The sequence below is a fragment of the Heptranchias perlo genome, chromosome 11, assembly GCF_035084215.1.
Source record: "Heptranchias perlo isolate sHepPer1 chromosome 11, sHepPer1.hap1, whole genome shotgun sequence".
In the NCBI taxonomy this organism is placed as follows: Eukaryota; Metazoa; Chordata; class Chondrichthyes; order Hexanchiformes; family Hexanchidae; genus Heptranchias; species Heptranchias perlo.
The window spans coordinates 77156389-77165506 of record NC_090335.1 but is presented as its reverse complement, the minus strand read 5'-3'; the positions used below and the strand labels follow the sequence as shown (position 1 = coordinate 77165506).

The window sequence follows — 9118 nt, the reverse complement described above, 5'->3', positions numbered from 1 at the left end:
CCTCAGGATTACACTGTGGAAGGCCTGTAAACCCCACCACCCCAAACCAAGTGGGGTTCATGGGGCTGAAGGCTCCGAGGGGCGTTCTGGCTGCTCCCCAAAGTGACTCAATGGGCCGTGGGCGGGGCTTATTGGATTTGACCACGCCCTTTTACGTCACTTGATGGGCAGGGGTCTTGTGTGGGGCCCCCTGAGGCCGGAACCGAAAGTCAGAGTCAGGCCTGTCCGCCCGGCAGCGTGAGGCCGCAGACCGGAAGTCCGTTTGGAGACGAGCGGCAGGCGCACGGCTGTAAAGGTTCCGGGTTGTTTTAACGCAGTGAAGTCCCGCGTTCGGCCTCCGAGCCCCGGACCCGCTGACACGGCCCGTCCGCCCCAGCCCCAGCCCGACGCCCGGTACCTTCCCTGAGGTCTGTCGCGGGCCCCGGACGAGGCCCCACCTGGACACGGAGCCACGACAGAGACTGGGACTGAGGCCCAGGCCCGAGCCGCCCGGAGAGGTGAGTGACGGAGAGTGGGGTCCGGGGGGGAAGAGGGAGTGGGGTCTGAGGGGAATAGGGGATCTGGGGAGTGGGGTCTGAGGAGGTGGGTCTGAGGGGGGTCTGAGGGGGGAGAGTGGGGTCTGAGGGGGGAGAGTGGGGTCTGAGGGGGGGGAGTGGGGTCTGAGGGAGATCTGAGGTGGGGGGAGGGAGATCTGAGGTGGGGGGAGGGAGATCTGAGGTGGGGGGAGGGAGATCTGAGGTGGGGGGAGGGAGATCTGAGGTGGGGGGAGGGGGGTCTGAGGTGGGGGGAGGGGGATCTGAGGTGGGGGGAGGGAGATCTGAGGTGGGGGGAGGGAGATCTGAGGTGGGGGGAGGGAGATCTGAGGTGGGGGGAGGGGGGTCTGAGGTGGGGGGAGGGGGGTCTGAGGTGGGGGGAGGGGGATCTGAGGGGGGGAATGGGGTCTGAGGGAGATCTGAGGGGGGGGAATGGGGTCTGAGGGAGATCTGAGGGGGGGAATGGGGTCTGAGGGAGATCTGAGGGGGGGGGGAATTGGGTCTGAGGGAGATCTGAGGGGGGGAATGGGGTCTGAGGGAGATCTGAGGGGGGGAATGGGATCTGAGGGGGGGAGGGATGGGGTCTGAGGGGGGGGGGGGAGTGGGGTCTGAGGGGGGGGGGGGAGTGGGGTCTGAGGGGGGGGGGGAGTGGGGTCTGAGGGGGGGGGGAGTGGGGTCTGAGGGGGGGGGGAGTGGGGTCTGAGGGGGGGGGGAGTGGGGTCTGAGGGGGGGGGGAGGGGGGTCTGAGGGGGGGGTCTGAGAGGTGTCTGGGGGGGGGAGGGAGTTGGGTCTGGGAGAGAGGGAGCCATAGTGTGTTATATTCAGGAGTGTTCCACCCAGTAATGTGCGGTGTGTTTTTTATATATGTTTCTGAGTGTTGCCAGTAACTGACCCTGTGATTTGATTGAGCCGGAGAGGGCTGGGTGGTTGGTGTAGCTGCGTGGTGCGGGTGGGCCAGGTAGTGGGGATGAGTTGGCGCAGGAGTGGTAAGAGCCTCTGGGAGGCAGGGTGTGGGATACCAGGTAATGTGTGACGATTCGGTGGTGGAGGTGGCACAGGCTGAAGGAGGGGTGGTGGCCATGAATAGTTGTAAGACGGCCAAGGTTAAGGTGGGCCCATTGACTGCTGGCAGAGTAGGGAGAGAGCCAGTGAGGGATTGAGTGGGTTCCATGGATCGTGGCGCGCGCGCGGGGGCACGCCTCCAGTGGCGGGGGCGCGCCTCCAGTGGCGGGGGCGCGCCTCCAGTGGCGGGGGCGCGCCTCCAGTGGCGGGGGCGCGCCTCCAGTGGCGGGGGCGCGCCTCCAGTGGCGGGGGCGCGCCTCCAGTGGCGGGGGGCGCGCCTCCAGTGGCGGGGGCGCGCCTCCAGTGGCGGGGGCGCGCCTCCAGTGGCGGGGGCGCGCCTCCAGTGGCGGGGGCGCGCCTCCAGTGGCGGGGGCGCGCCTCCAGTGGCGGGGGCGCGCCTCCAGTGGCGGGCGCGCGGGGGCGCGCCTCCAGTGGCGGGCGGCTGGGTTTGCACAGTGAGAGCTTTAGGGACTGCCCTGAGCAGTGAGAGATTGTTGTTTTACAGGACCAGTCATATTGCCCACCACGAGCTACAAGTGGATGTGACAGTTAAATGATTGGACAGACCAGTCTCGCAGTGCGAGCACCAATGGGTTGACGAGGGTAATGTCAGTCAGTGAATGTCTGTGGAGTGGGACCAGAGTGAGCAGCAGAAACTGCGCTCGACCCCAAACTTCCCGCAAGCTTAAGTACAAGAGATGCAGTAAAATGGAAATGCATTATCATCACAATGGTATCTAACTGCAGTCATCAAATCAAAGGCTGTAACAATAAAAGGATAACCCAATTAATAATGCAGAGTGAGAGTCTCTGATCGACACCACAGTGAATTTGTTACTGCTGAATTTAAATGACCAGCACTGGGAACGTGAGGAGCAGAGTGTGTGTAACACGAGTACATTCACTGCAGTAATCAGTCTCAAAATGTAGCCTTAAAATATCAGGCCAAAATATCACCAAACTATAAATATGGAAATACCTCAAGTTGTAACAAAAGTAATTCTCACCAAATAACAGATTGAAGTGGAGGAGAGGAGACTGCCAGTACTGGGTGTATAGAGAATAGAATTAAATCACTTATTAGATTCTGAATATCTAATCAAAATGTAACTCAGCATCTAGCAGAAGTATAAGGGAGCAGGTTGAACTGTAAAACTGATCTATAAGTGGTGTTGCTAGTTAAAGCTTTGTTATTTTTGATGACGTTTGGTGCATATAACAATTTGTAAGTCAGTTAGTTCTAATTCCAGTGTAATGGATACAGCAGAGACTGGTTTAATATCTCTGCTCATCATTAGAGTTTAAATATTTATAATACACTGCAATGTAATGAAATACGGTGACTCCAGGAGTTGCCTCTGTGCTGATGTGGGCAAGATGGGAGTAAAGTGGATTGTGAGGAGTGAACCCCTGTGTACTGTAGACTAACAGGAGTAACATTATTGCTGAGAAATCGAGCCCACAGACCAGGACAGCAGCAGGGTTTGAAACAAGGTTCATCGGGAAAGTAACCAGGTGAGAAGAAGCTGAGGGTTTGAAAAGCTGCAGGTTGTTGGAAGGAGCAAAGATTGAGGGAGGGGAGGATCCAATGGTATTGAGATCCAGGGAAAGAGTTGAAACAGCAGATGAATCTTGGGATAGGTGGGGGGTACAGATTGGGACAGTCGGTGGGGGTTGGAGGTTACAGACTGGGGTTAACGCTGGCCTTGTTATTGCTGCTCGCTATGGTCACAGTTTGGGGGATTATAAATGTATAAATTTCACTGATGATTCTTCTGACCTGTGCTGTGTGTCGATAATCTGCTGGAGTTCTGTTCATGTTTTACCGAAAGGAAATCAGAGTCCATTCTCTCATTTAGAGCGATCGTAGAGTTTTCTTTTAATGAAAACGTGTGTGGTTGTTGGTTGCAGATAGGATTGGATTGATCTGTGGTGCTTTCCATTGTTCAATATCCTACTGGCACACACTGGGCTTGCACAAGATGAATGGGCCTGGGTGAGTTACTGGGAGTTGGACAGTCTTTTTCACTCTGCGACTGGTATCACCAAAGTCACAAATGGCTTTTTCATTCATGGGATGTGCGTGTTGCTGACAAGGCCAGCATTTATTGCCCATCCCTTATTGCCCTTGAGAAGATGGGTGGTGAGCCGCCTTCTTGAACCGCTGCAGTCCGTGTGGTGAAGGTTCTCCCACAGTGCTGTTAGGAAGGGAGTTCCAGGATTTTGACCCAGCGACGATGAAGGAATGACGATATATTTCCAAGTCAGGCTGGTGTGTGACTTGGAGGGGAACGTGCAGGTGGTGGTGTTCCCATGTACCTGCTGCCCTTGTCTTTCTAGGTGGTAGAGGTCGCGGGTTTGGGAGGTGCTGTCGAAGAAGCCTTGGCGAGTTGCTGCAGTGTATCCTGTGGATGGTGCACACTGCAGCCACAATGTGCCGGTGGTGAAGGGAGTGATTGTTTAGGGTGGTGGATGGGGTGCCAATCAAGTGGGCTGCTTTGTCCTGAATGGTGTTGAGCTTCTTGAGTGTTGTTGAAGCTGCACTCATCCAGGCAAGTGGAGAGTATTCCATCACACTCCTGACTTGTGCCTTGTAGATGGTGGAAAGGCTTTGGGGAGTCAGGAGGTGAGTCACTCGCCACAGAATACCCAGCCTCTGACCTGCTCTTGTAGCCACAGTATTTATGTGGCTGGTCCAGTTAAGTTTCTGGCCAGTGGTGACCCCCAGGATGTTGACCGGCAAATCGGCTTTGGTAATGCCATTGAATGTTATGGGGAGGTGGTTGGACTCTCTTGTTGGGGATGGTCGTTGCCTGGCACTTGTCTGGCGCGAATGTTACTAGCCACTTATGAGCCCAAGCCTGGATGTTGTCCAGGTCTTGCTGCATGCAGGCACGGGTTGCGAATGGAACTGAACACTGTGCAATCATCAGCAAACAGCCCCGTTTCTGACCTTATGATGGAGGGAAGGTCATTGATGAAGCAGCTGAAGATGTTTGGGCCTAGGACACTGCCCTGCGGAACTCTGCAGCGATACCCTGGGACTGAGATGATTGGCCTCCAACAACCACTACCATCTTCCTTTGTGCTAGGTATGACTCCAGCCACTGGAGAGTTTTCCCCCTGATTCCCATTGACTTCACTTTTACTAGGGCTCCTTGATGACACACTCGGTCAAATGCTGCCTTGATGTGAAGGGCAGTCACTCTCACCTCACCTCTGGAATTCATCTTTTTGTCCATGTTTGGACCAAGGCTGTAATGAGGTCTGGAGCCGAGTGGTCCTGGCGGAACCCAAACTGAGCATCGGTGAGCAGGTTATTGGTGAGTAAGTGCCGCTTGATAGCACTGTCGATGAAACCTTCCATCACTTTGCTGATGATTGAGAGTAGACTGATGGGGCGGTAATTGGCCAGATTGGATTTGTCCTGCTTTTTGTGGACAAGACATACCTGGGCAATTTTCCACATTGTCGGCTAGATGCCAGTGTTGTAGCTGTACTGGAACAGTTTGGCTAGAGGTGTGGCTAGTCCTGGAGCACAAGTCTTCAGCACTACAGCCGGGATATTGTCGGGGCCCATAGACTTTGCTGTATCCAGTGTACTCAGCTGTTTCTTAATATCACGTGGAATGAATCGAATTGGCTGAAGACTGGCTTCTGTGATGGTGGGGATATCGGGAGGAGGCTGAGACGGATCATCCACTCGGCACTTCTGGCTGAAGATGGTTGCAAAGCTTATGGGCCCCGATAACATCCCGGCTGTGGTGCTGAAGACTTGTGCTCCAGAACTAGCTGCGCCTCTAGCCAAGCTGTTCCAGTACAGCCACAACACTGGCATCTACCCGACAATGTGGAAAATTGCCCAGGTATGTCCTGTCCACAAAAAGCAGGACAAATCCAATCCGGCCAATTACCGCCCCATCAGTCTACTCTCAATCATTAGCAAAGTAATGGAAGGTGTCGTCGACAGTGCTATCAAGCGGCACTTACTCACCAGCTTCAGCCTTTTCTTTTGCACTCATGTGCTGAACTCTGCTATCATTGAGGATGGGGATGTTCACGGAGCCTCCTTCCCCCCCCCCTTTAGTTGTTTAATTGTCCACCACCATTCGTGACTGGATGTGCCAGGACTGCAGAGCTTTGATCTGGTCTGTTGGTTGTGGGATCGCTTAGCTCTGTCTTTAGCATACTGCTTCCGCTGTTTAACATGCATGTAGCTCTGTGGTGTAGCTTCACCAGGTTGGCACCACATTTTTAGGAACGCCTGGTGATGCTCCTGGTATGCTCTTCATTGAACCAGGGTTGATCCCCAGGCTAGCTGGTAATGGTAGAGTGAGGAATATGCCGGGCCATGAGGTTACAGATTGTGGTGGAATGAAAGTTTGCTGCATCTGTGACTTATGTGACTGTGGTAAACTATCCCTCCTCATCCTTCTCCACCTGTCTGCAGCCTTTGACACGGTTGACCACACCATCCTCCTCCAACACCTCTCCTCCATCGTCCAGCTGGGTGGGACAGCGCTCGCCTGGTTCCATCCCTCACTATCCATTCGTAGACAGAGAATCACCTGCAATGGCTTCTCTTCCTGCTCCTGTACTGTTACTGCTGGAGTCCCCCAAGGATAGATCCTTGGCCCCCTCCTGTTTTCCATCTACATGCTGCCCCCCGGTGACATCATCCGAAAACAGGACGTCAGGTTCCACATGAACGCTGACGACACCCAGCTCTAGCTCACCACCACCTCTCAACCCCTCCACTGTGTCTCATTTGTCACACTGCAACTAAATATTGGGAAGCCCAAAGCCATTATCTTTGGTCCATAACACAAACTCCGTTCCCTAGCCACCGACTCCATCCCTCTCCTGCCCACTGTCTGAGGCTGAACCAGACCGTTTGTAACCTTGGCCTCCTATTTGACCCTGAGCTTCCGACCAGATATCCGCCCCATCACCAAGACCGCCTACTTCCACCTTTGTAACATTGCCCGTCTCCGCTCCTGCCTCCTCCCATCTGCTGCTGAAACCCTCATCTATGCCTTTGTTACCTCCAGACTTGACTATTCCAACCCTCTCCTGGCCGACCTCCCATCTTCCAACTTCCATGAACTTGAGCTCATCTGCTGCCCGAATCCTAACTTGCACTAAGTCCCGTGCTTGCTGACCTACAATGGCTCCCTCCATGAACTAGGGGCCATAAATATAAGATAGTCACTAATAAATCCAATAGGGAATTTAGGAGAAACTTCTTTACCCAGAGAGTAGTTAGAATGTGGAACTCGCTCCCACAAGGAGTAGTTGAGGTGACTAGCATAGATGCATTTAAGGGGAAGCTCGATTAAACAGATGAAGGAGAAAGGAATAGGAGGATATGCTGATAGGGTGAGATTAAGTAAGGTGGGAGGAGACTCGTGTGGAGCAGAAACACCGGCATAGACCTGTTGAGCCGAATGACCTGTTCCTTTGTTGTTAATTCTAGGGGTCTCATTGTGTCCAATTTCAATTTCTCATCTTCGTGTTTAAACATCTACATGGCCTTGCCCCTCCCTATCGCTGTAACCTCCTCCAGCTCCAGAACATTCGCCCAAGCAGTACAGTTTAACGCTGATTTCACACCCTCTGTCTGCAGGCTTGGGGTTGAATTTAGCTCTCCCGCAGCTCCTTAGTGTGTTGGTAGGACCACGTGCGGCTCGGTGCGGCGCGCTGCCTTGTCTGAGGGAGCGCTGCACTGGCGGAGGGGCGGTACTGAGGGAGCGCTGCACTGGCGGAGGGGCGGTACTGAGGGAGCGCTGCACTGGCGGAGGGGCGGTACTGAGGGAGCGCTGCACTGGCGGAGGGGCGGTACTGAGGGAGCGCTGCACTGGCGGAGGGGCTGTCTTTCAGATGAGACATTAGGATGTTAAAGATCCCATGACACTATTGGAAGAAGAGCTGGGAGTTCGCCTGGTTTCCTGGTCAATATTCCTCAGTCAACTAAAAACAGATGCGCTGGTTGTATCTGGTGTTGCTGTTTGTGGGACATTGCTGGGGAACGAAGGATGTTAGAAGATCATTGATTGCTGGGGATACACAGCTGCAGAGTAGGTGCCAATATAAAAACATAAGAAATAGGAGCAGAAGTCGGCCCCTTGAGCCTGCTGCGCCATTCAACAAGATCGTGGCTGATCTTTGACCTCAACTCCACTTTTCTGCCCGATCCCCATATCCCCTTGAGTCCATAAATCCATGATCTCAGCTTTGAATATACTCAATGACTGAGCCTCCACAGCCCTCTGGGGTAGAGAATTCCAAAGATTCAAGACCGTCTGAGTGAAGAAATTCCTCCTCATCTCAGTACTAAATGGCCGACCCCTTATCTTGAGACTATGACCCCTAGTTCCAGACTCTCCAGCCAGGGAAAACAACCTCTCGGATCTACCCTGTCAAGCCCCCTCAGAATCTTGTATGTTTCAATGAGATCACCTCTCATTCTTCCAAACTCCAGAGAGTATAGGCCCATTCCACTCAATCTCCCCTCATAGGGGACGGGGCAGTTCATGACACTGGGGCAAGTTACTTACATCGCTAATGCCTGCTGTTTGCTACTGGATTCCAGGATGATTCATTGTGTGAAATGCTGAGAAATGTTTAAGAGATATGATGAGGCACGGAGGCAGGCTTAGTGCAGCGGTGTGGTTGAAAATCATGGGATGAAAGAATGGATCACGCACAGAAACAGGCCATTCAGACAATGGAGAAACTCAGTCTAATCCTACTCTCCTGCTCACTCCCCGTACCCTTCAATATCCCACCCAGTCTAATCCCACTCTCCTGCTCACTCCCCGTACCCTTCAATATCCCACCCAGTCTAATCCCACTCTCCTGCTCACTCTCCGTACCCTTCAATGTCCCACCCAGTCTAATCCCACTCTCCTGCTCACTCCCCGTACCCTTTAATATCCCACCCAGTCTGATCCCACTCTCCTGCTCACTCCCCGTACCCTTTAATATCCCACCCAGTCTGATCCCACTCTCCTGCTCACTCCCCGTACCCTTCAATATCCCACCCAGTCTGATCCCACTCTCCTGCTCACTCCCCGTACCCTTTAATATTCCTCTGTTTCAAGCAGACTTTGCTTCAACACCGGTTTTACAACAGTGTTTCACATTCTTACCCACTCTGTGTTTTAAAAGAAAATGCTCCAACCCTTTTGATCCTTTTTTGTGATTATTTTAAATTTGCGCTTCTCATTACTGTCTCACTGACTAGTGGAATCAATCTTTCACTACTTACCCTGTAGAATCCTGAAGCCTTCTATCAGGTCACCTCTTAACCTTCTCAGCTCCAGAGAGACCCCTTACTTCTCCAGCCTTTCTATCTGTAACCCCAAATCCCTGGCAATGTCCAGTGAGTCTGTACAGAACTCGTGCCCAAAAACTGTCCACGTGCTCCAGCTACGGCCTACGTAGGTTGAAGATTACCTCCTAGTCTTTGTACTCTCTAAATGCAAACCAAGGATCCTATTTGCTTTTTATCTCCTTGTCTA

The 9118-nt window shown here is 53.2% G+C and overlaps 1 protein-coding gene across 1 annotated transcript in view; it reads left to right on the top strand.

Moving 5' to 3' along the window:
* Nucleotides 1-231: 231 nt before the first annotated feature.
* The window catches only part of LOC137327515 (1-acyl-sn-glycerol-3-phosphate acyltransferase gamma-like), a 56249-nt gene continuing 47362 nt past the window's right edge, over nt 232-9118 (top strand). Inside the window, exon 1 of the mRNA XM_067993410.1 lies at nt 232-497. The gene's annotated coding sequence lies outside the window, so the exon portion shown is untranslated. The remainder of the gene's footprint in view (nt 498-9118) is intronic.